General features: G+C 50.1%; 13 non-coding genes across 13 annotated transcripts; all 13 read left to right on the top strand.

The window, feature by feature from the left end:
• Window positions 1–54: 54 nt before the first annotated feature.
• Trnal-uaa lies at window positions 55–138 on the top strand. The gene has a single exon. It is a non-coding gene; the product is annotated as a tRNA-Leu (tRNA).
• A 1,792-nt stretch (window positions 139–1,930) lies between these two features.
• Window positions 1,931–2,014, top strand: Trnal-uaa. The gene has a single exon. It is a non-coding gene; the product is annotated as a tRNA-Leu (tRNA).
• Window positions 2,015–3,801: 1,787 nt separating this feature from the next.
• Trnal-uaa lies at window positions 3,802–3,885 on the top strand. The gene has a single exon. It is a non-coding gene; the product is annotated as a tRNA-Leu (tRNA).
• A 1,787-nt stretch (window positions 3,886–5,672) lies between these two features.
• Window positions 5,673–5,756, top strand: Trnal-uaa. Its single transcript has one exon. It is a non-coding gene; the product is annotated as a tRNA-Leu (tRNA).
• A 1,787-nt stretch (window positions 5,757–7,543) lies between these two features.
• Window positions 7,544–7,627, top strand: Trnal-uaa. Its single transcript has one exon. It is a non-coding gene; the product is annotated as a tRNA-Leu (tRNA).
• Window positions 7,628–9,414: 1,787 nt separating this feature from the next.
• Window positions 9,415–9,498, top strand: Trnal-uaa. Its single transcript has one exon. It is a non-coding gene; the product is annotated as a tRNA-Leu (tRNA).
• Window positions 9,499–11,285: 1,787 nt separating this feature from the next.
• Trnal-uaa lies at window positions 11,286–11,369 on the top strand. Its single transcript has one exon. It is a non-coding gene; the product is annotated as a tRNA-Leu (tRNA).
• A 1,787-nt stretch (window positions 11,370–13,156) lies between these two features.
• Window positions 13,157–13,240, top strand: Trnal-uaa. The gene has a single exon. It is a non-coding gene; the product is annotated as a tRNA-Leu (tRNA).
• A 1,787-nt stretch (window positions 13,241–15,027) lies between these two features.
• Trnal-uaa lies at window positions 15,028–15,111 on the top strand. The gene has a single exon. It is a non-coding gene; the product is annotated as a tRNA-Leu (tRNA).
• A 1,787-nt stretch (window positions 15,112–16,898) lies between these two features.
• On the top strand, window positions 16,899–16,982 carry Trnal-uaa. Its single transcript has one exon. It is a non-coding gene; the product is annotated as a tRNA-Leu (tRNA).
• Window positions 16,983–18,745: 1,763 nt separating this feature from the next.
• On the top strand, window positions 18,746–18,829 carry Trnal-uaa. The gene has a single exon. It is a non-coding gene; the product is annotated as a tRNA-Leu (tRNA).
• A 1,787-nt stretch (window positions 18,830–20,616) lies between these two features.
• Trnal-uaa lies at window positions 20,617–20,700 on the top strand. The gene has a single exon. It is a non-coding gene; the product is annotated as a tRNA-Leu (tRNA).
• Window positions 20,701–22,487: 1,787 nt separating this feature from the next.
• Trnal-uaa lies at window positions 22,488–22,571 on the top strand. Its single transcript has one exon. It is a non-coding gene; the product is annotated as a tRNA-Leu (tRNA).
• The last annotated feature ends 1,586 nt before the right edge of the window (window positions 22,572–24,157 follow it).

Here is a 24,157-nt window from a genome sequence, read left to right on the forward strand (position 1 = left end):
AGGTTCTTTGAGATATTGCTAGAGATTGAAGTCTCTGGAGCTCTTTCCTCGCACGTCAGATTGGCCGAGCGGTCTAAGGCGCCAGACGTAAGCTCTGGTTCCCGTAAGGGAGCGTGGGTTCGAACCACACATCTGACAATGCATTTTAAACATTCTGAAACTAACATACTCCCTTGATCTTTCAGAACATGTAAATTATGCAGAAACACGCCATGCAGATTTAACTAGAGACGACAGTGACAGCCCGAGCGGTCGAAAAGATTTAGCGGAACATACTTTTCCTGCGTCGAGGTGTAGCTCTTCTCACGGACGTCTCTGTTGTTGTTGTGCTGTGGCCCTGAGTTCCAAGCGACAGCGAGAAAACCTCAACAGCAACGCATACGTGTTTAAATGAATCGAAATTCCTTACTAAAGATAGATGAAACGGTGGCTCAGGTGCTGGAGTTCTGAAGCGGCCGTATTGCGTGGGCAGTAAGCTCACTAAGTTAGTGTGTCATGCTAACAACGGGAAGGCTATGGGTTAGATCCCACCAAGGGCTATTCCATATTGCTTCCCAAAAAGGCAGCGCGAGAGACTGCCAGGCAAATCCCAAGTGATCTGTACAAGGACTAAGATGTCCACACGTCTGGAAACGTTCTCGCCGACTTGTGTGCCACGCTGACGACACGGGTTCTCGTCCGATCACCGAAGTTAAGGAGCGATCTTACGTGCTTAGTACACGGCTCGGTGGCTAACTAGGAAGTCTGCGTGCTGTTGGATTCTTTAATTTTCCTTTTCCCTTAGTTTTCGGTGTTGCTGCGAGGTAATGATACGGTCCAGCACGCTGACCCCTCTCTTGCCTCTCGGGACGCAAATTCGCGAACCTGCGGCCACAGTCAAATGAAAGGGTCCGTTGTGCGGTGCGTTTGTCGAGTTGGTCTCTCCCAGTCGTTTCTAGCGCCTGTCCTCTACATATACGCCCATTTGCAGGCGTCAGCTTTCGCGTCAGCCGAGCAAAGTCGAGACAAGTCGACACATGGGGACACACGATGCTGTGAATTGCAATCTGCACTAGCCTATGCGGAGCGGGACGAGTGGCGAAGGAAAACCGTTCGTAACACGACAGTTGGGAAATTCGACGATCGCGAGCGTTGGAAACACTCTCCGGAGTAAAGAAGACAACTTCCGTGCGGTGTCCGGGTTTCGAACCCGGACCAGCTACTTGGGAAGCAACCATGCTGACCGACACACCACCACCGCCTTCTGCTACGCGCTGCTTGCGCCGTGATGTGTCGCCTTCCCTCCTGGCGCCAGAGGCCGAAGGCAATCTCGCTGTAGACGCTCAACGCCGAGTGGAAGGCGAGCACATCTGAACCCGTTTTCCTGGTGCTGCTAGGGCCATATACTGAAACTGAGCGCAGAACTAACTTTTACTGAAGAATCTGCCCTTTAATGCACATCAGGGCGAACACGAAATTTCTAATATGAAGTACTCACTGACGATCCAAAGACGTTTCAGTATGTACGCGTCGGTACCACCGGGGCAGTGCCTAAGTATTGTAAATTGAAGGACGACAGTTTGAGCCTCACGGGAAGTATTTCATTGGCTTCCCACGAGTGCGTAATGAACAGCGTGGCTGTTGCTAGGAAACGGCCTTATTTGCCGTTGGCTAATATCTAGTTTTCTTTGCATCATTGTGAAAATGCTCCTATTACTAAATACAGTTTTGCTAGTTACAGTTGAAACTGGAAACGACGGAAGAATGCGGTCCAACGCGCCACAATGGTTCCCGAAAGGGAGGGTGCATTTCCTGCGCCACGTCTGACATTGCGTCTTAAATTTTCTAAAACTGACATAATTCCATCCTACCGAAAAAAGAAACAGGTTTCGCAGCGAGGTTCTTTGAGATATTGCTAGAGATTGAAGTCTCTGGAGCTCTTTCCTCGCACGTCAGATTGGCCGAGCGGTCTAAGGCGCCAGACGTAAGCTCTGGTTCCCGTAAGGGAGCGTGGGTTCGAACCACACATCTGACAATGCATTTTAAACATTCTGAAACTAACATACTCCCTTGATCTTTCAGAACATGTAAATTATGCAGAAACACGCCATGCAGATTTAACTAGAGACGACAGTGACAGCCCGAGCGGTCGAAAAGATTTAGCGGAACATACTTTTCCTGCGTCGAGGTGTAGCTCTTCTCACGGACGTCTCTGTTGTTGTTGTGCTGTGGCCCTGAGTTCCAAGCGACAGCGAGAAAACCTCAACAGCAACGCATACGTGTTTAAATGAATCGAAATTCCTTACTAAAGATAGATGAAACGGTGGCTCAGGTGCTGGAGTTCTGAAGCGGCCGTATTGCGTGGGCAGTAAGCTCACTAAGTTAGTGTGTCATGCTAACAACGGGAAGGCTATGGGTTAGATCCCACCAAGGGCTATTCCATATTGCTTCCCAAAAAGGCAGCGCGAGAGACTGCCAGGCAAATCCCAAGTGATCTGTACAAGGACTAAGATGTCCACACGTCTGGAAACGTTCTCGCCGACTTGTGTGCCACGCTGACGACACGGGTTCTCGTCCGATCACCGAAGTTAAGGAGCGATCTTACGTGCTTAGTACACGGCTCGGTGGCTAACTAGGAAGTCTGCGTGCTGTTGGATTCTTTAATTTTCCTTTTCCCTTAGTTTTCGGTGTTGCTGCGAGGTAATGATACGGTCCAGCACGCTGACCCCTCTCTTGCCTCTCGGGACGCAAATTCGCGAACCTGCGGCCACAGTCAAATGAAAGGGTCCGTTGTGCGTTTGTCGAGTTGGTCTCTCCCAGTCGTTTCTAGCGCCTGTCCTCTACATATACGCCCATTTGCAAGCGTCAGCTTTCGCGTCAGCCGAGCAAAGTCGAGACAAGTCGACACATGGGGACACACGATGCTGTGAATTGCAATCTGCACTAGCCTATGCGGAGCGGGACGAGTGGCGAAGGAAAACCGTTCGTAACACGACAGTTGGGAAATTCGACGATCGCGAGCGTTGGAAACACTCTCCGGAGTAAAGAAGACAACTTCCGTGCGGTGTCCGGGTTTCGAACCCGGACCAGCTACTTGGGAAGCAACCATGCTGACCGACACACCACCACCGCCTTCTGCTACGCGCTGCTTGCGCCGTGATGTGTCGCCTTCCCTCCTGGCGCCAGAGGCCGAAGGCAATCTCGCTGTAGACGCTCAACGCCGAGTGGAAGGCGAGCACATCTGAACCCGTTTTCCTGGTGCTGCTAGGGCCATATACTGAAACTGAGCGCAGAACTAACTTTTACTGAAGAATCTGCCCTTTAATGCACATCAGGGCGAACACGAAATTTCTAATATGAAGTACTCACTGACGATCCAAAGACGTTTCAGTATGTACGCGTCGGTACCACCGGGGCAGTGCCTAAGTATTGTAAATTGAAGGACGACAGTTTGAGCCTCACGGGAAGTATTTCATTGGCTTCCCACGAGTGCGTAATGAACAGCGTGGCTGTTGCTAGGAAACGGCCTTATTTGCCGTTGGCTAATATCTAGTTTTCTTTGCATCATTGTGAAAATGCTCCTATTACTAAATACAGTTTTGCTAGTTACAGTTCAAACTGGAAACGACGGAAGAATGCGGTCCAACGCGCCACAATGGTTCCCGAAAGGGAGGGTGCATTTCCTGCGCCACGTCTGACATTGCGTCTTAAATTTTCTAAAACTGACATAATTCCATCCTACCGAAAAAAGAAACAGGTTTCGCAGCGAGGTTCTTTGAGATATTGCTAGAGATTGAAGTCTCTGGAGCTCTTTCCTCGCACGTCAGATTGGCCGAGCGGTCTAAGGCGCCAGACGTAAGCTCTGGTTCCCGTAAGGGAGCGTGGGTTCGAACCACACATCTGACAATGCATTTTAAACATTCTGAAACTAACATACTCATTTGATCTTTCAGAACATGTAAATTATGCAGAAACACGCCATGCAGATTTAACTAGAGACGACAGTGACAGCCCGAGCGGTCGAAAAGATTTAGCGGAACATACTTTTCCTGCGTCGAGGTGTAGCTCTTCTCACGGACGTCTCTGTTGTTGTTGTGCTGTGGCCCTGAGTTCCAAGCGACAGCGAGAAAACCTCAACAGCAACGCATACGTGTTTAAATGAATCGAAATTCCTTACTAAAGATAGATGAAACGGTGGCTCAGGTGCTGGAGTTCTGAAGCGGCCGTATTGCGTGGGCAGTAAGCTCACTAAGTTAGTGTGTCATGCTAACAACGGGAAGGCTATGGGTTAGATCCCACCAAGGGCTATTCCATATTGCTTCCCAAAAAGGCAGCGCGAGAGACTGCCAGGCAAATCCCAAGTGATCTGTACAAGGACTAAGATGTCCACACGTCTGGAAACGTTCTCGCCGACTTGTGTGCCACGCTGACGACACGGGTTCTCGTCCGATCACCGAAGTTAAGGAGCGATCTTACGTGCTTAGTACACGGCTCGGTGGCTAACTAGGAAGTCTGCGTGCTGTTGGATTCTTTAATTTTCCTTTTCCCTTAGTTTTCGGTGTTGCTGCGAGGTAATGATACGGTCCAGCACGCTGACCCCTCTCTTGCCTCTCGGGACGCAAATTCGCGAACCTGCGGCCACAGTCAAATGAAAGGGTCCGTTGTGCGTTTGTCGAGTTGGTCTCTCCCAGTCGTTTCTAGCGCCTGTCCTCTACATATACGCCCATTTGCAAGCGTCAGCTTTCGCGTCAGCCGAGCAAAGTCGAGACAAGTCGACACATGGGGACACACGATGCTGTGAATTGCAATCTGCACTAGCCTATGCGGAGCGGGACGAGTGGCGAAGGAAAACCGTTCGTAACACGACAGTTGGGAAATTCGACGATCGCGAGCGTTGGAAACACTCTCCGGAGTAAAGAAGACAACTTCCGTGCGGTGTCCGGGTTTCGAACCCGGACCAGCTACTTGGGAAGCAACCATGCTGACCGACACACCACCACCGCCTTCTGCTACGCGCTGCTTGCGCCGTGATGTGTCGCCTTCCCTCCTGGCGCCAGAGGCCGAAGGCAATCTCGCTGTAGACGCTCAACGCCGAGTGGAAGGCGAGCACATCTGAACCCGTTTTCCTGGTGCTGCTAGGGCCATATACTGAAACTGAGCGCAGAACTAACTTTTACTGAAGAATCTGCCCTTTAATGCACATCAGGGCGAACACGAAATTTCTAATATGAAGTACTCACTGACGATCTAAAGACGTTTCAGTATGTACGCGTCGGTACCACCGGGGCAGTGCCTAAGTATTGTAAATTGAAGGACGACAGTTTGAGCCTCACGGGAAGTATTTCATTGGCTTCCCACGAGTGCGTAATGAACAGCGTGGCTGTTGCTAGGAAACGGCCTTATTTGCCGTTGGCTAATATCTAGTTTTCTTTGCATCATTGTGAAAATGCTCCTATTACTAAATACAGTTTTGCTAGTTACAGTTCAAACTGGAAACGACGGAAGAATGCGGTCCAACGCGCCACAATGGTTCCCGAAAGGGAGGGTGCATTTCCTGCGCCACGTCTGACATTGCGTCTTAAATTTTCTAAAACTGACATAATTCCATCCTACCGAAAAAAGAAACAGGTTTCGCAGCGAGGTTCTTTGAGATATTGCTAGAGATTGAAGTCTCTGGAGCTCTTTCCTCGCACGTCAGATTGGCCGAGCGGTCTAAGGCGCCAGACGTAAGCTCTGGTTCCCGTAAGGGAGCGTGGGTTCGAACCACACATCTGACAATGCATTTTAAACATTCTGAAACTAACATACTCCCTTGATCTTTCAGAACATGTAAATTATGCAGAAACACGCCATGCAGATTTAACTAGAGACGACAGTGACAGCCCGAGCGGTCGAAAAGATTTAGCGGAACATACTTTTCCTGCGTCGAGGTGTAGCTCTTCTCACGGACGTCTCTGTTGTTGTTGTGCTGTGGCCCTGAGTTCCAAGCGACAGCGAGAAAACCTCAACAGCAACGCATACGTGTTTAAATGAATCGAAATTCCTTACTAAAGATAGATGAAACGGTGGCTCAGGTGCTGGAGTTCTGAAGCGGCCGTATTGCGTGGGCAGTAAGCTCACTAAGTTAGTGTGTCATGCTAACAACGGGAAGGCTATGGGTTAGATCCCACCAAGGGCTATTCCATATTGCTTCCCAAAAAGGCAGCGCGAGAGACTGCCAGGCAAATCCCAAGTGATCTGTACAAGGACTAAGATGTCCACACGTCTGGAAACGTTCTCGCCGACTTGTGTGCCACGCTGACGACACGGGTTCTCGTCCGATCACCGAAGTTAAGGAGCGATCTTACGTGCTTAGTACACGGCTCGGTGGCTAACTAGGAAGTCTGCGTGCTGTTGGATTCTTTAATTTTCCTTTTCCCTTAGTTTTCGGTGTTGCTGCGAGGTAATGATACGGTCCAGCACGCTGACCCCTCTCTTGCCTCTCGGGACGCAAATTCGCGAACCTGCGGCCACAGTCAAATGAAAGGGTCCGTTGTGCGTTTGTCGAGTTGGTCTCTCCCAGTCGTTTCTAGCGCCTGTCCTCTACATATACGCCCATTTGCAAGCGTCAGCTTTCGCGTCAGCCGAGCAAAGTCGAGACAAGTCGACACATGGGGACACACGATGCTGTGAATTGCAATCTGCACTAGCCTATGCGGAGCGGGACGAGTGGCGAAGGAAAACCGTTCGTAACACGACAGTTGGGAAATTCGACGATCGCGAGCGTTGGAAACACTCTCCGGAGTAAAGAAGACAACTTCCGTGCGGTGTCCGGGTTTCGAACCCGGACCAGCTACTTGGGAAGCAACCATGCTGACCGACACACCACCACCGCCTTCTGCTACGCGCTGCTTGCGCCGTGATGTGTCGCCTTCCCTCCTGGCGCCAGAGGCCGAAGGCAATCTCGCTGTAGACGCTCAACGCCGAGTGGAAGGCGAGCACATCTGAACCCGTTTTCCTGGTGCTGCTAGGGCCATATACTGAAACTGAGCGCAGAACTAACTTTTACTGAAGAATCTGCCCTTTAATGCACATCAGGGCGAACACGAAATTTCTAATATGAAGTACTCACTGACGATCTAAAGACGTTTCAGTATGTACGCGTCGGTACCACCGGGGCAGTGCCTAAGTATTGTAAATTGAAGGACGACAGTTTGAGCCTCACGGGAAGTATTTCATTGGCTTCCCACGAGTGCGTAATGAACAGCGTGGCTGTTGCTAGGAAACGGCCTTATTTGCCGTTGGCTAATATCTAGTTTTCTTTGCATCATTGTGAAAATGCTCCTATTACTAAATACAGTTTTGCTAGTTACAGTTCAAACTGGAAACGACGGAAGAATGCGGTCCAACGCGCCACAATGGTTCCCGAAAGGGAGGGTGCATTTCCTGCGCCACGTCTGACATTGCGTCTTAAATTTTCTAAAACTGACATAATTCCATCCTACCGAAAAAAGAAACAGGTTTCGCAGCGAGGTTCTTTGAGATATTGCTAGAGATTGAAGTCTCTGGAGCTCTTTCCTCGCACGTCAGATTGGCCGAGCGGTCTAAGGCGCCAGACGTAAGCTCTGGTTCCCGTAAGGGAGCGTGGGTTCGAACCACACATCTGACAATGCATTTTAAACATTCTGAAACTAACATACTCCCTTGATCTTTCAGAACATGTAAATTATGCAGAAACACGCCATGCAGATTTAACTAGAGACGACAGTGACAGCCCGAGCGGTCGAAAAGATTTAGCGGAACATACTTTTCCTGCGTCGAGGTGTAGCTCTTCTCACGGACGTCTCTGTTGTTGTTGTGCTGTGGCCCTGAGTTCCAAGCGACAGCGAGAAAACCTCAACAGCAACGCATACGTGTTTAAATGAATCGAAATTCCTTACTAAAGATAGATGAAACGGTGGCTCAGGTGCTGGAGTTCTGAAGCGGCCGTATTGCGTGGGCAGTAAGCTCACTAAGTTAGTGTGTCATGCTAACAACGGGAAGGCTATGGGTTAGATCCCACCAAGGGCTATTCCATATTGCTTCCCAAAAAGGCAGCGCGAGAGACTGCCAGGCAAATCCCAAGTGATCTGTACAAGGACTAAGATGTCCACACGTCTGGAAACGTTCTCGCCGACTTGTGTGCCACGCTGACGACACGGGTTCTCGTCCGATCACCGAAGTTAAGGAGCGATCTTACGTGCTTAGTACACGGCTCGGTGGCTAACTAGGAAGTCTGCGTGCTGTTGGATTCTTTAATTTTCCTTTTCCCTTAGTTTTCGGTGTTGCTGCGAGGTAATGATACGGTCCAGCACGCTGACCCCTCTCTTGCCTCTCGGGACGCAAATTCGCGAACCTGCGGCCACAGTCAAATGAAAGGGTCCGTTGTGCGTTTGTCGAGTTGGTCTCTCCCAGTCGTTTCTAGCGCCTGTCCTCTACATATACGCCCATTTGCAAGCGTCAGCTTTCGCGTCAGCCGAGCAAAGTCGAGACAAGTCGACACATGGGGACACACGATGCTGTGAATTGCAATCTGCACTAGCCTATGCGGAGCGGGACGAGTGGCGAAGGAAAACCGTTCGTAACACGACAGTTGGGAAATTCGACGATCGCGAGCGTTGGAAACACTCTCCGGAGTAAAGAAGACAACTTCCGTGCGGTGTCCGGGTTTCGAACCCGGACCAGCTACTTGGGAAGCAACCATGCTGACCGACACACCACCACCGCCTTCTGCTACGCGCTGCTTGCGCCGTGATGTGTCGCCTTCCCTCCTGGCGCCAGAGGCCGAAGGCAATCTCGCTGTAGACGCTCAACGCCGAGTGGAAGGCGAGCACATCTGAACCCGTTTTCCTGGTGCTGCTAGGGCCATATACTGAAACTGAGCGCAGAACTAACTTTTACTGAAGAATCTGCCCTTTAATGCACATCAGGGCGAACACGAAATTTCTAATATGAAGTACTCACTGACGATCTAAAGACGTTTCAGTATGTACGCGTCGGTACCACCGGGGCAGTGCCTAAGTATTGTAAATTGAAGGACGACAGTTTGAGCCTCACGGGAAGTATTTCATTGGCTTCCCACGAGTGCGTAATGAACAGCGTGGCTGTTGCTAGGAAACGGCCTTATTTGCCGTTGGCTAATATCTAGTTTTCTTTGCATCATTGTGAAAATGCTCCTATTACTAAATACAGTTTTGCTAGTTACAGTTCAAACTGGAAACGACGGAAGAATGCGGTCCAACGCGCCACAATGGTTCCCGAAAGGGAGGGTGCATTTCCTGCGCCACGTCTGACATTGCGTCTTAAATTTTCTAAAACTGACATAATTCCATCCTACCGAAAAAAGAAACAGGTTTCGCAGCGAGGTTCTTTGAGATATTGCTAGAGATTGAAGTCTCTGGAGCTCTTTCCTCGCACGTCAGATTGGCCGAGCGGTCTAAGGCGCCAGACGTAAGCTCTGGTTCCCGTAAGGGAGCGTGGGTTCGAACCACACATCTGACAATGCATTTTAAACATTCTGAAACTAACATACTCCCTTGATCTTTCAGAACATGTAAATTATGCAGAAACACGCCATGCAGATTTAACTAGAGACGACAGTGACAGCCCGAGCGGTCGAAAAGATTTAGCGGAACATACTTTTCCTGCGTCGAGGTGTAGCTCTTCTCACGGACGTCTCTGTTGTTGTTGTGCTGTGGCCCTGAGTTCCAAGCGACAGCGAGAAAACCTCAACAGCAACGCATACGTGTTTAAATGAATCGAAATTCCTTACTAAAGATAGATGAAACGGTGGCTCAGGTGCTGGAGTTCTGAAGCGGCCGTATTGCGTGGGCAGTAAGCTCACTAAGTTAGTGTGTCATGCTAACAACGGGAAGGCTATGGGTTAGATCCCACCAAGGGCTATTCCATATTGCTTCCCAAAAAGGCAGCGCGAGAGACTGCCAGGCAAATCCCAAGTGATCTGTACAAGGACTAAGATGTCCACACGTCTGGAAACGTTCTCGCCGACTTGTGTGCCACGCTGACGACACGGGTTCTCGTCCGATCACCGAAGTTAAGGAGCGATCTTACGTGCTTAGTACACGGCTCGGTGGCTAACTAGGAAGTCTGCGTGCTGTTGGATTCTTTAATTTTCCTTTTCCCTTAGTTTTCGGTGTTGCTGCGAGGTAATGATACGGTCCAGCACGCTGACCCCTCTCTTGCCTCTCGGGACGCAAATTCGCGAACCTGCGGCCACAGTCAAATGAAAGGGTCCGTTGTGCGTTTGTCGAGTTGGTCTCTCCCAGTCGTTTCTAGCGCCTGTCCTCTACATATACGCCCATTTGCAAGCGTCAGCTTTCGCGTCAGCCGAGCAAAGTCGAGACAAGTCGACACATGGGGACACACGATGCTGTGAATTGCAATCTGCACTAGCCTATGCGGAGCGGGACGAGTGGCGAAGGAAAACCGTTCGTAACACGACAGTTGGGAAATTCGACGATCGCGAGCGTTGGAAACACTCTCCGGAGTAAAGAAGACAACTTCCGTGCGGTGTCCGGGTTTCGAACCCGGACCAGCTACTTGGGAAGCAACCATGCTGACCGACACACCACCACCGCCTTCTGCTACGCGCTGCTTGCGCCGTGATGTGTCGCCTTCCCTCCTGGCGCCAGAGGCCGAAGGCAATCTCGCTGTAGACGCTCAACGCCGAGTGGAAGGCGAGCACATCTGAACCCGTTTTCCTGGTGCTGCTAGGGCCATATACTGAAACTGAGCGCAGAACTAACTTTTACTGAAGAATCTGCCCTTTAATGCACATCAGGGCGAACACGAAATTTCTAATATGAAGTACTCACTGACGATCTAAAGACGTTTCAGTATGTACGCGTCGGTACCACCGGGGCAGTGCCTAAGTATTGTAAATTGAAGGACGACAGTTTGAGCCTCACGGGAAGTATTTCATTGGCTTCCCACGAGTGCGTAATGAACAGCGTGGCTGTTGCTAGGAAACGGCCTTATTTGCCGTTGGCTAATATCTAGTTTTCTTTGCATCATTGTGAAAATGCTCCTATTACTAAATACAGTTTTGCTAGTTACAGTTCAAACTGGAAACGACGGAAGAATGCGGTCCAACGCGCCACAATGGTTCCCGAAAGGGAGGGTGCATTTCCTGCGCCACGTCTGACATTGCGTCTTAAATTTTCTAAAACTGACATAATTCCATCCTACCGAAAAAAGAAACAGGTTTCGCAGCGAGGTTCTTTGAGATATTGCTAGAGATTGAAGTCTCTGGAGCTCTTTCCTCGCACGTCAGATTGGCCGAGCGGTCTAAGGCGCCAGACGTAAGCTCTGGTTCCCGTAAGGGAGCGTGGGTTCGAACCACACATCTGACAATGCATTTTAAACATTCTGAAACTAACATACTCCCTTGATCTTTCAGAACATGTAAATTATGCAGAAACACGCCATGCAGATTTAACTAGAGACGACAGTGACAGCCCGAGCGGTCGAAAAGATTTAGCGGAACATACTTTTCCTGCGTCGAGGTGTAGCTCTTCTCACGGACGTCTCTGTTGTTGTTGTGCTGTGGCCCTGAGTTCCAAGCGACAGCGAGAAAACCTCAACAGCAACGCATACGTGTTTAAATGAATCGAAATTCCTTACTAAAGATAGATGAAACGGTGGCTCAGGTGCTGGAGTTCTGAAGCGGCCGTATTGCGTGGGCAGTAAGCTCACTAAGTTAGTGTGTCATGCTAACAACGGGAAGGCTATGGGTTAGATCCCACCAAGGGCTATTCCATATTGCTTCCCAAAAAGGCAGCGCGAGAGACTGCCAGGCAAATCCCAAGTGATCTGTACAAGGACTAAGATGTCCACACGTCTGGAAACGTTCTCGCCGACTTGTGTGCCACGCTGACGACACGGGTTCTCGTCCGATCACCGAAGTTAAGGAGCGATCTTACGTGCTTAGTACACGGCTCGGTGGCTAACTAGGAAGTCTGCGTGCTGTTGGATTCTTTAATTTTCCTTTTCCCTTAGTTTTCGGTGTTGCTGCGAGGTAATGATACGGTCCAGCACGCTGACCCCTCTCTTGCCTCTCGGGACGCAAATTCGCGAACCTGCGGCCACAGTCAAATGAAAGGGTCCGTTGTGCGTTTGTCGAGTTGGTCTCTCCCAGTCGTTTCTAGCGCCTGTCCTCTACATATACGCCCATTTGCAAGCGTCAGCTTTCGCGTCAGCCGAGCAAAGTCGAGACAAGTCGACACATGGGGACACACGATGCTGTGAATTGCAATCTGCACTAGCCTATGCGGAGCGGGACGAGTGGCGAAGGAAAACCGTTCGTAACACGACAGTTGGGAAATTCGACGATCGCGAGCGTTGGAAACACTCTCCGGAGTAAAGAAGACAACTTCCGTGCGGTGTCCGGGTTTCGAACCCGGACCAGCTACTTGGGAAGCAACCATGCTGACCGACACACCACCACCGCCTTCTGCTACGCGCTGCTTGCGCCGTGATGTGTCGCCTTCCCTCCTGGCGCCAGAGGCCGAAGGCAATCTCGCTGTAGACGCTCAACGCCGAGTGGAAGGCGAGCACATCTGAACCCGTTTTCCTGGTGCTGCTAGGGCCATATACTGAAACTGAGCGCAGAACTAACTTTTACTGAAGAATCTGCCCTTTAATGCACATCAGGGCGAACACGAAATTTCTAATATGAAGTACTCACTGACGATCTAAAGACGTTTCAGTATGTACGCGTCGGTACCACCGGGGCAGTGCCTAAGTATTGTAAATTGAAGGACGACAGTTTGAGCCTCACGGGAAGTATTTCATTGGCTTCCCACGAGTGCGTAATGAACAGCGTGGCTGTTGCTAGGAAACGGCCTTATTTGCCGTTGGCTAATATCTAGTTTTCTTTGCATCATTGTGAAAATGCTCCTATTACTAAATACAGTTTTGCTAGTTACAGTTCAAACTGGAAACGACGGAAGAATGCGGTCCAACGCGCCACAATGGTTCCCGAAAGGGAGGGTGCATTTCCTGCGCCACGTCTGACATTGCGTCTTAAATTTTCTAAAACTGACATAATTCCATCCTACCGAAAAAAGAAACAGGTTTCGCAGCGAGGTTCTTTGAGATATTGCTAGAGATTGAAGTCTCTGGAGCTCTTTCCTCGCACGTCAGATTGGCCGAGCGGTCTAAGGCGCCAGACGTAAGCTCTGGTTCCCGTAAGGGAGCGTGGGTTCGAACCACACATCTGACAATGCATTTTAAACATTCTGAAACTAACATACTCCCTTGATCTTTCAGAACATGTAAATTATGCAGAAACACGCCATGCAGATTTAACTAGAGACGACAGTGACAGCCCGAGCGGTCGAAAAGATTTAGCGGAACATACTTTTCCTGCGTCGAGGTGTAGCTCTTCTCACGGACGTCTCTGTTGTTGTTGTGCTGTGGCCCTGAGTTCCAAGCGACAGCGAGAAAACCTCAACAGCAACGCATACGTGTTTAAATGAATCGAAATTCCTTACTAAAGATAGATGAAACGGTGGCTCAGGTGCTGGAGTTCTGAAGCGGCCGTATTGCGTGGGCAGTAAGCTCACTAAGTTAGTGTGTCATGCTAACAACGGGAAGGCTATGGGTTAGATCCCACCAAGGGCTATTCCATATTGCTTCCCAAAAAGGCAGCGCGAGAGACTGCCAGGCAAATCCCAAGTGATCTGTACAAGGACTAAGATGTCCACACGTCTGGAAACGTTCTCGCCGACTTGTGTGCCACGCTGACGACACGGGTTCTCGTCCGATCACCGAAGTTAAGGAGCGATCTTACGTGCTTAGTACACGGCTCGGTGGCTAACTAGGAAGTCTGCGTGCTGTTGGATTCTTTAATTTTCCTTTTCCCTTAGTTTTCGGTGTTGCTGCGAGGTAATGATACGGTCCAGCACGCTGACCCCTCTCTTGCCTCTCGGGACGCAAATTCGCGAACCTGCGGCCACAGTCAAATGAAAGGGTCCGTTGTGCGTTTGTCGAGTTGGTCTCTCCCAGTCGTTTCTAGCGCCTGTCCTCTACATATACGCCCATTTGCAAGCGTCAGCTTTCGCGTCAGCCGAGCAAAGTCGAGACAAGTCGACACATGGGGACACACGATGCTGTGAATTGCAATCTGCACTAGCCTATGCGGAGCGGGACGAGTGGCGAAGGAAAACCGTTCGTAACACGACAGTTGGGAAATTCGACGATCGCGAGCGTTGGAAACACTCTCCGGAGTAAAGAAGACAACTTCCGTGCGGTGTCCGGGTTTCGAACCCGGACCAGCTACTTGGGAAGCAACCATGCTGACCGACACACCACCACCGCCTTCTGCTACGCGCTGCTTGCGCCGTGATGTGTCGCCTTCCCTCCTGGCGCCAGAGGCCGAAGGCAATCTCGCTGTAGACGCTCAACGCCGAGTGGAAGGCGAGCACATCTGAACCCGTTTTCCTGGTGCTGCTAGGGCCATATACTGAAACTGAGCGCAGAACTAACTTTTACTGAAGAATCTGCCCTTTAATGCACATCAGGGCGAACACGAAATTTCTAATATGAAGTACTCACTGACGATCTAAAGACGTTTCAGTATGTACGCGTCGGTACCACCGGGGCAGTGCCTAAGTATTGTAAATTGAAGGACGACAGTTTGAGCCTCACGGGAAGTATTTCATTGGCTTCCCACGAGTGCGTAATGAACAGCGTGGCTGTTGCTAGGAAACGGCCTTATTTGCCGTTGGCTAATATCTAGTTTTCTTTGCATCATTGTGAAAATGCTCCTATTACTAAATACAGTTTTGCTAGTTACAGTTCAAACTGGAAACGACGGAAGAATGCGGTCCAACGCGCCACAATGGTTCCCGAAAGGGAGGGTGCATTTCCTGCGCCACGTCTGACATTGCGTCTTAAATTTTCTAAAACTGACATAATTCCATCCTACCGAAAAAAGAAACAGGTTTCGCAGCGAGGTTCTTTGAGATATTGCTAGAGATTGAAGTCTCTGGAGCTCTTTCCTCGCACGTCAGATTGGCCGAGCGGTCTAAGGCGCCAGACGTAAGCTCTGGTTCCCGTAAGGGAGCGTGGGTTCGAACCACACATCTGACAATGCATTTTAAACATTCTGAAACTAACATACTCCCTTGATCTTTCAGAACATGTAAATTATGCAGAAACACGCCATGCAGATTTAACTAGAGACGACAGTGACAGCCCGAGCGGTCGAAAAGATTTAGCGGAACATACTTTTCCTGCGTCGAGGTGTAGCTCTTCTCACGGACGTCTCTGTTGTTGTTGTGCTGTGGCCCTGAGTTCCAAGCGACAGCGAGAAAACCTCAACAGCAACGCATACGTGTTTAAATGAATCGAAATTCCTTACTAAAGATAGATGAAACGGTGGCTCAGGTGCTGGAGTTCTGAAGCGGCCGTATTGCGTGGGCAGTAAGCTCACTAAGTTAGTGTGTCATGCTAACAACGGGAAGGCTATGGGTTAGATCCCACCAAGGGCTATTCCATATTGCTTCCCAAAAAGGCAGCGCGAGAGACTGCCAGGCAAATCCCAAGTGATCTGTACAAGGACTAAGATGTCCACACGTCTGGAAACGTTCTCGCCGACTTGTGTGCCACGCTGACGACACGGGTTCTCGTCCGATCACCGAAGTTAAGGAGCGATCTTACGTGCTTAGTACACGGCTCGGTGGCTAACTAGGAAGTCTGCGTGCTGTTGGATTCTTTAATTTTCCTTTTCCCTTAGTTTTCGGTGTTGCTGCGAGGTAATGATACGGTCCAGCACGCTGACCCCTCTCTTGCCTCTCGGGACGCAAATTCGCGAACCTGCGGCCACAGTCAAATGAAAGGGTCCGTTGTGCGTTTGTCGAGTTGGTCTCTCCCAGTCGTTTCTAGCGCCTGTCCTCTACATATACGCCCATTTGCAAGCGTCAGCTTTCGCGTCAGCCGAGCAAAGTCGAGACAAGTCGACACATGGGGACACACGATGCTGTGAATTGCAATCTGCACTAGCCTATGCGGAGCGGGACGAGTGGCGAAGGAAAACCGTTCGTAACACGACAGTTGGGAAATTCGACGATCGCGAGCGTTGGAAACACTCTCCGGAGTAAAGAAGACAACTTCCGTGCGGTGTCCGGGTTTCGAACCCGGACCAGCTACTTGGGAAGCAACCATGCTGACCGACACACCACCACCGCCTTCTGCTACGCGCTGCTTGCGCCGTGATGTGTCACCTTCCCTCCTGGCGCCAGAGGCCGAAGGCAATCTCGCTGTAGACGCTCAACGCCGAGTGGAAGGCGAGCACATCTGAACCCGTTTTCCTGGTGCTGCTAGGGCCATATACTGAAACTGAGCGCAGAACTAACTTTTACTGAAGAATCTGCCCTTTAATGCACATCAGGGCGAACACGAAATTTCTAATATGAAGTACTCACTGACGATCCAAAGACGTTTCAGTATGTACGCGTCGGTACCACCGGGGCAGTGCCTAAGTATTGTAAATTGAAGGACGACAGTTTGAGCCTCACGGGAAGTATTTCATTGGCTTCCCACGAGTGCGTAATGAACAGCGTGGCTGTTGCTAGGAAACGGCCTTATTTGCCGTTGGCTAATATCTAGTTTTCTTTGCATCATTGTGAAAATGCTCCTATTACTAAATACAGTTTTGCTAGTTACAGTTCAAACTGGAAACGACGGAAGAATGCGGTCCAACGCGCCACAATGGTTCCCGAAAGGGAGGGTGCATTTCCTGCGCCACGTCTGACATTGCGTCTTAAATTTTCTAAAACTGACATAATTCCATCCTACCGAAAAAAGAAACAGGTTTCGCAGCGAGGTTCTTTGAGATATTGCTAGAGATTGAAGTCTCTGGAGCTCTTTCCTCGCACGTCAGATTGGCCGAGCGGTCTAAGGCGCCAGACGTAAGCTCTGGTTCCCGTAAGGGAGCGTGGGTTCGAACCACACATCTGACAATGCATTTTAAACATTCTGAAACTAACATACTCATTTGATCTTTCAGAACATGTAAATTATGCAGAAACACGCCATGCAGATTTAACTAGAGACGACAGTGACAGCCCGAGCGGTCGAAAAGATTTAGCGGAACATACTTTTCCTGCGTCGAGGTGTAGCTCTTCTCACGGACGTCTCTGTTGTTGTTGTGCTGTGGCCCTGAGTTCCAAGCGACAGCGAGAAAACCTCAACAGCAACGCATACGTGTTTAAATGAATCGAAATTCCTTACTAAAGATAGATGAAACGGTGGCTCAGGTGCTGGAGTTCTGAAGCGGCCGTATTGCGTGGGCAGTAAGCTCACTAAGTTAGTGTGTCATGCTAACAACGGGAAGGCTATGGGTTAGATCCCACCAAGGGCTATTCCATATTGCTTCCCAAAAAGGCAGCGCGAGAGACTGCCAGGCAAATCCCAAGTGATCTGTACAAGGACTAAGATGTCCACACGTCTGGAAACGTTCTCGCCGACTTGTGTGCCACGCTGACGACACGGGTTCTCGTCCGATCACCGAAGTTAAGGAGCGATCTTACGTGCTTAGTACACGGCTCGGTGGCTAACTAGGAAGTCTGCGTGCTGTTGGATTCTTTAATTTTCCTTTTCCCTTAGTTTTCGGTGTTGCTGCGAGGTAATGATACGGTCCAGCACGCTGACCCCTCTCTTGCCTCTCGGGACGCAAATTCGCGAACCTGCGGCCACAGTCAAATGAAAGGGTCCGTTGTGCGTTTGTCGAGTTGGTCTCTCCCAGTCGTTTCTAGCGCCTGTCCTCTACATATACGCCCATTTGCAAGCGTCAGCTTTCGCGTCAGCCGATGGGGACACACGATGCTGTGAATTGCAATCTGCACTAGCCTATGCGGAGCGGGACGAGTGGCGAAGGAAAACCGTTCGTAACACGACAGTTGGGAAATTCGACGATCGCGAGCGTTGGAAACACTCTCCGGAGTAAAGAAGACAACTTCCGTGCGGTGTCCGGGTTTCGAACCCGGACCAGCTACTTGGGAAGCAACCATGCTGACCGACACACCACCACCGCCTTCTGCTACGCGCTGCTTGCGCCGTGATGTGTCGCCTTCCCTCCTGGCGCCAGAGGCCGAAGGCAATCTCGCTGTAGACGCTCAACGCCGAGTGGAAGGCGAGCACATCTGAACCCGTTTTCCTGGTGCTGCTAGGGCCATATACTGAAACTGAGCGCAGAACTAACTTTTACTGAAGAATCTGCCCTTTAATGCACATCAGGGCGAACACGAAATTTCTAATATGAAGTACTCACTGACGATCCAAAGACGTTTCAGTATGTACGCGTCGGTACCACCGGGGCAGTGCCTAAGTATTGTAAATTGAAGGACGACAGTTTGAGCCTCACGGGAAGTATTTCATTGGCTTCCCACGAGTGCGTAATGAACAGCGTGGCTGTTGCTAGGAAACGGCCTTATTTGCCGTTGGCTAATATCTAGTTTTCTTTGCATCATTGTGAAAATGCTCCTATTACTAAATACAGTTTTGCTAGTTACAGTTCAAACTGGAAACGACGGAAGAATGCGGTCCAACGCGCCACAATGGTTCCCGAAAGGGAGGGTGCATTTCCTGCGCCACGTCTGACATTGCGTCTTAAATTTTCTAAAACTGACATAATTCCATCCTACCGAAAAAAGAAACAGGTTTCGCAGCGAGGTTCTTTGAGATATTGCTAGAGATTGAAGTCTCTGGAGCTCTTTCCTCGCACGTCAGATTGGCCGAGCGGTCTAAGGCGCCAGACGTAAGCTCTGGTTCCCGTAAGGGAGCGTGGGTTCGAACCACACATCTGACAATGCATTTTAAACATTCTGAAACTAACATACTCATTTGATCTTTCAGAACATGTAAATTATGCAGAAACACGCCATGCAGATTTAACTAGAGACGACAGTGACAGCCCGAGCGGTCGAAAAGATTTAGCGGAACATACTTTTCCTGCGTCGAGGTGTAGCTCTTCTCACGGACGTCTCTGTTGTTGTTGTGCTGTGGCCCTGAGTTCCAAGCGACAGCGAGAAAACCTCAACAGCAACGCATACGTGTTTAAATGAATCGAAATTCCTTACTAAAGATAGATGAAACGGTGGCTCAGGTGCTGGAGTTCTGAAGCGGCCGTATTGCGTGGGCAGTAAGCTCACTAAGTTAGTGTGTCATGCTAACAACGGGAAGGCTATGGGTTAGATCCCACCAAGGGCTATTCCATATTGCTTCCCAAAAAGGCAGCGCGAGAGACTGCCAGGCAAATCCCAAGTGATCTGTACAAGGACTAAGATGTCCACACGTCTGGAAACGTTCTCGCCGACTTGTGTGCCACGCTGACGACACGGGTTCTCGTCCGATCACCGAAGTTAAGGAGCGATCTTACGTGCTTAGTACACGGCTCGGTGGCTAACTAGGAAGTCTGCGTGCTGTTGGATTCTTTAATTTTCCTTTTCCCTTAGTTTTCGGTGTTGCTGCGAGGTAATGATACGGTCCAGCACGCTGACCCCTCTCTTGCCTCTCGGGACGCAAATTCGCGAACCTGCGGCCACAGTCAAATGAAAGGGTCCGTTGTGCGTTTGTCGAGTTGGTCTCTCCCAGTCGTTTCTAGCGCCTGTCCTCTACATATACGCCCATTTGCAAGCGTCAGCTTTCGCGTCAGCCGAGCAAAGTCGAGACAAGTCGACACATGGGGACACACGATGCTGTGAATTGCAATCTGCACTAGCCTATGCGGAGCGGGACGAGTGGCGAAGGAAAACCGTTCGTAACACGACAGTTGGGAAATTCGACGATCGCGAGCGTTGGAAACACTCTCCGGAGTAAAGAAGACAACTTCCGTGCGGTGTCCGGGTTTCGAACCCGGACCAGCTACTTGGGAAGCAACCATGCTGACCGACACACCACCACCGCCTTCTGCTACGCGCTGCTTGCGCCGTGATGTGTCGCCTTCCCTCCTGGCGCCAGAGGCCGAAGGCAATCTCGCTGTAGACGCTCAACGCCGAGTGGAAGGCGAGCACATCTGAACCCGTTTTCCTGGTGCTGCTAGGGCCATATACTGAAACTGAGCGCAGAACTAACTTTTACTGAAGAATCTGCCCTTTAATGCACATCAGGGCGAACACGAAATTTCTAATATGAAGTACTCACTGACGATCCAAAGACGTTTCAGTATGTACGCGTCGGTACCACCGGGGCAGTGCCTAAGTATTGTAAATTGAAGGACGACAGTTTGAGCCTCACGGGAAGTATTTCATTGGCTTCCCACGAGTGCGTAATGAACAGCGTGGCTGTTGCTAGGAAACGGCCTTATTTGCCGTTGGCTAATATCTAGTTTTCTTTGCATCATTGTGAAAATGCTCCTATTACTAAATACAGTTTTGCTAGTTACAGTTCAAACTGGAAACGACGGAAGAATGCGGTCCAACGCGCCACAATGGTTCCCGAAAGGGAGGGTGCATTTCCTGCGCCACGTCTGACATTGCGTCTTAAATTTTCTAAAACTGACATAATTCCATCCTACCGAAAAAAGAAACAGGTTTCGCAGCGAGGTTCTTTGAGATATTGCTAGAGATTGAAGTCTCTGGAGCTCTTTCCTCGCACGTCAGATTGGCCGAGCGGTCTAAGGCGCCAGACGTAAGCTCTGGTTCCCGTAAGGGAGCGTGGGTTCGAACCACACATCTGACAATGCATTTTAAACATTCTGAAACTAACATACTCCCTTGATCTTTCAGAACATGTAAATTATGCAGAAACACGCCATGCAGATTTAACTAGAGACGACAGTGACAGCCCGAGCGGTCGAAAAGATTTAGCGGAACATACTTTTCCTGCGTCGAGGTGTAGCTCTTCTCACGGACGTCTCTGTTGTTGTTGTGCTGTGGCCCTGAGTTCCAAGCGACAGCGAGAAAACCTCAACAGCAACGCATACGTGTTTAAATGAATCGAAATTCCTTACTAAAGATAGATGAAACGGTGGCTCAGGTGCTGGAGTTCTGAAGCGGCCGTATTGCGTGGGCAGTAAGCTCACTAAGTTAGTGTGTCATGCTAACAACGGGAAGGCTATGGGTTAGATCCCACCAAGGGCTATTCCATATTGCTTCCCAAAAAGGCAGCGCGAGAGACTGCCAGGCAAATCCCAAGTGATCTGTACAAGGACTAAGATGTCCACACGTCTGGAAACGTTCTCGCCGACTTGTGTGCCACGCTGACGACACGGGTTCTCGTCCGATCACCGAAGTTAAGGAGCGATCTTACGTGCTTAGTACACGGCTCGGTGGCTAACTAGGAAGTCTGCGTGCTGTTGGATTCTTTAATTTTCCTTTTCCCTTAGTTTTCGGTGTTGCTGCGAGGTAATGATACGGTCCAGCACGCTGACCCCTCTCTTGCCTCTCGGGACGCAAATTCGCGAACCTGCGGCCACAGTCAAATGAAAGGGTCCGTTGTGCGTTTGTCGAGTTGGTCTCTCCCAGTCGTTTCTAGCGCCTGTCCTCTACATATACGCCCATTTGCAAGCGTCAGCTTTCGCGTCAGCCGAGCAAAGTCGAGACAAGTCGACACATGGGGACACACGATGCTGTGAATTGCAATCTGCACTAGCCTATGCGGAGCGGGACGAGTGGCGAAGGAAAACCGTTCGTAACACGACAGTTGGGAAATTCGACGATCGCGAGCGTTGGAAACACTCTCCGGAGTAAAGAAGACAACTTCCGTGCGGTGTCCGGGTTTCGAACCCGGACCAGCTACTTGGGAAGCAACCATGCTGACCGACACACCACCACCGCCTTCTGCTACGCGCTGCTTGCGCCGTGATGTGTCGCCTTCCCTCCTGGCGCCAGAGGCCGAAGGCAATCTCGCTGTAGACGCTCAACGCCGAGTGGAAGGCGAGCACATCTGAACCCGTTTTCCTGGTGCTGCTAGGGCCATATACTGAAACTGAGCGCAGAACTAACTTTTACTGAAGAATCTGCCCTTTAATGCACATCAGGGCGAACACGAAATTTCTAATATGAAGTACTCACTGACGATCCAAAGACGTTTCAGTATGTACGCGTCGGTACCACCGGGGCAGTGCCTAAGTATTGTAAATTGAAGGACGACAGTTTGAGCCTCACGGGAAGTATTTCATTGGCTTCCCACGAGTGCGTAATGAACAGCGTGGCTGTTGCTAGGAAACGGCCTTATTTGCCGTTGGCTAATATCTAGTTTTCTTTGCATCATTGTGAAAATGCTCCTATTACTAAATACAGTTTTGCTAGTTACAGTTCAAACTGGAAACGACGGAAGAATGCGGTCCAACGCGCCACAATGGTTCCCGAAAGGGAGGGTGCATTTCCTGCGCCACGTCTGACATTGCGTCTTAAATTTTCTAAAACTGACATAATTCCATCCTACCGAAAAAAGAAACAGGTTTCGCAGCGAGGTTCTTTGAGATATTGCTAGAGATTGAAGTCTCTGGAGCTCTTTCCTCGCACGTCAGATTGGCCGAGCGGTCTAAGGCGCCAGACGTAAGCTCTGGTTCCCGTAAGGGAGCGTGGGTTCGAACCACACATCTGACAATGCATTTTAAACATTCTGAAACTAACATACTCCCTTGATCTTTCAGAACATGTAAATTATGCAGAAACACGCCATGCAGATTTAACTAGAGACGACAGTGACAGCCCGAGCGGTCGAAAAGATTTAGCGGAACATACTTTTCCTGCGTCGAGGTGTAGCTCTTCTCACGGACGTCTCTGTTGTTGTTGTGCTGTGGCCCTGAGTTCCAAGCGACAGCGAGAAAACCTCAACAGCAACGCATACGTGTTTAAATGAATCGAAATTCCTTACTAAAGATAGATGAAACGGTGGCTCAGGTGCTGGAGTTCTGAAGCGGCCGTATTGCGTGGGCAGTAAGCTCACTAAGTTAGTGTGTCATGCTAACAACGGGAAGGCTATGGGTTAGATCCCACCAAGGGCTATTCCATATTGCTTCCCAAAAAGGCAGCGCGAGAGACTGCCAGGCAAATCCCAAGTGATCTGTACAAGGACTAAGATGTCCACACGTCTGGAAACGTTCTCGCCGACTTGTGTGCCACGCTGACGACACGGGTTCTCGTCCGATCACCGAAGTTAAGGAGCGATCTTACGTGCTTAGTACACGGCTCGGTGGCTAACTAGGAAGTCTGCGTGCTGTTGGATTCTTTAATTTTCCTTTTCCCTTAGTTTTCGGTGTTGCTGCGAGGTAATGATACGGTCCAGCACGCTGACCCCTCTCTTGCCTCTCGGGACGCAAATTCGCGAACCTGCGGCCACAGTCAAATGAAAGGGTCCGTTGTGCGTTTGTCGAGTTGGTCTCTCCCAGTCGTTTCTAGCGCCTGTCCTCTACATATACGCCCATTTGCAAGCGTCAGCTTTCGCGTCAGCCGAGCAAAGTCGAGACAAGTCGACACATGGGGACACACGATGCTGTGAATTGCAATCTGCACTAGCCTATGCGGAGCGGGACGAGTGGCGAAGGAAAACCGTTCGTAACACGACAGTTGGGAAATTCGACGATCGCGAGCGTTGGAAACACTCTCCGGAGTAAAGAAGACAACTTCCGTGCGGTGTCCGGGTTTCGAACCCGGACCAGCTACTTGGGAAGCAACCATGCTGACCGACACACCACCACCGCCTTCTGCTACGCGCTGCTTGCGCCGTGATGTGTCGCCTTCCCTCCTGGCGCCAGAGGCCGAAGGCAATCTCGCTGTAGACGCTCAACGCCGAGTGGAAGGCGAGCACATCTGAACCCGTTTTCCTGGTGCTGCTAGGGCCATATACTGAAACTGAGCGCAGAACTAACTTTTACTGAAGAATCTGCCCTTTAATGCACATCAGGGCGAACACGAAATTTCTAATATGAAGTACTCACTGACGATCCAAAGACGTTTCAGTATGTACGCGTCGGTACCACCGGGGCAGTGCCTAAGTATTGTAAATTGAAGGACGACAGTTTGAGCCTCACGGGAAGTATTTCATTGGCTTCCCACGAGTGCGTAATGAACAGCGTGGCTGTTGCTAGGAAACGGCCTTATTTGCCGTTGGCTAATATCTAGTTTTCTTTGCATCATTGTGAAAATGCTCCTATTACTAAATACAGTTTTGCTAGTTACAGTTCAAACTG

Source organism: Schistocerca americana, chromosome 7 (assembly GCF_021461395.2).
Source record: "Schistocerca americana isolate TAMUIC-IGC-003095 chromosome 7, iqSchAmer2.1, whole genome shotgun sequence".
Taxonomy (NCBI): Eukaryota; Metazoa; Arthropoda; class Insecta; order Orthoptera; family Acrididae; genus Schistocerca; species Schistocerca americana.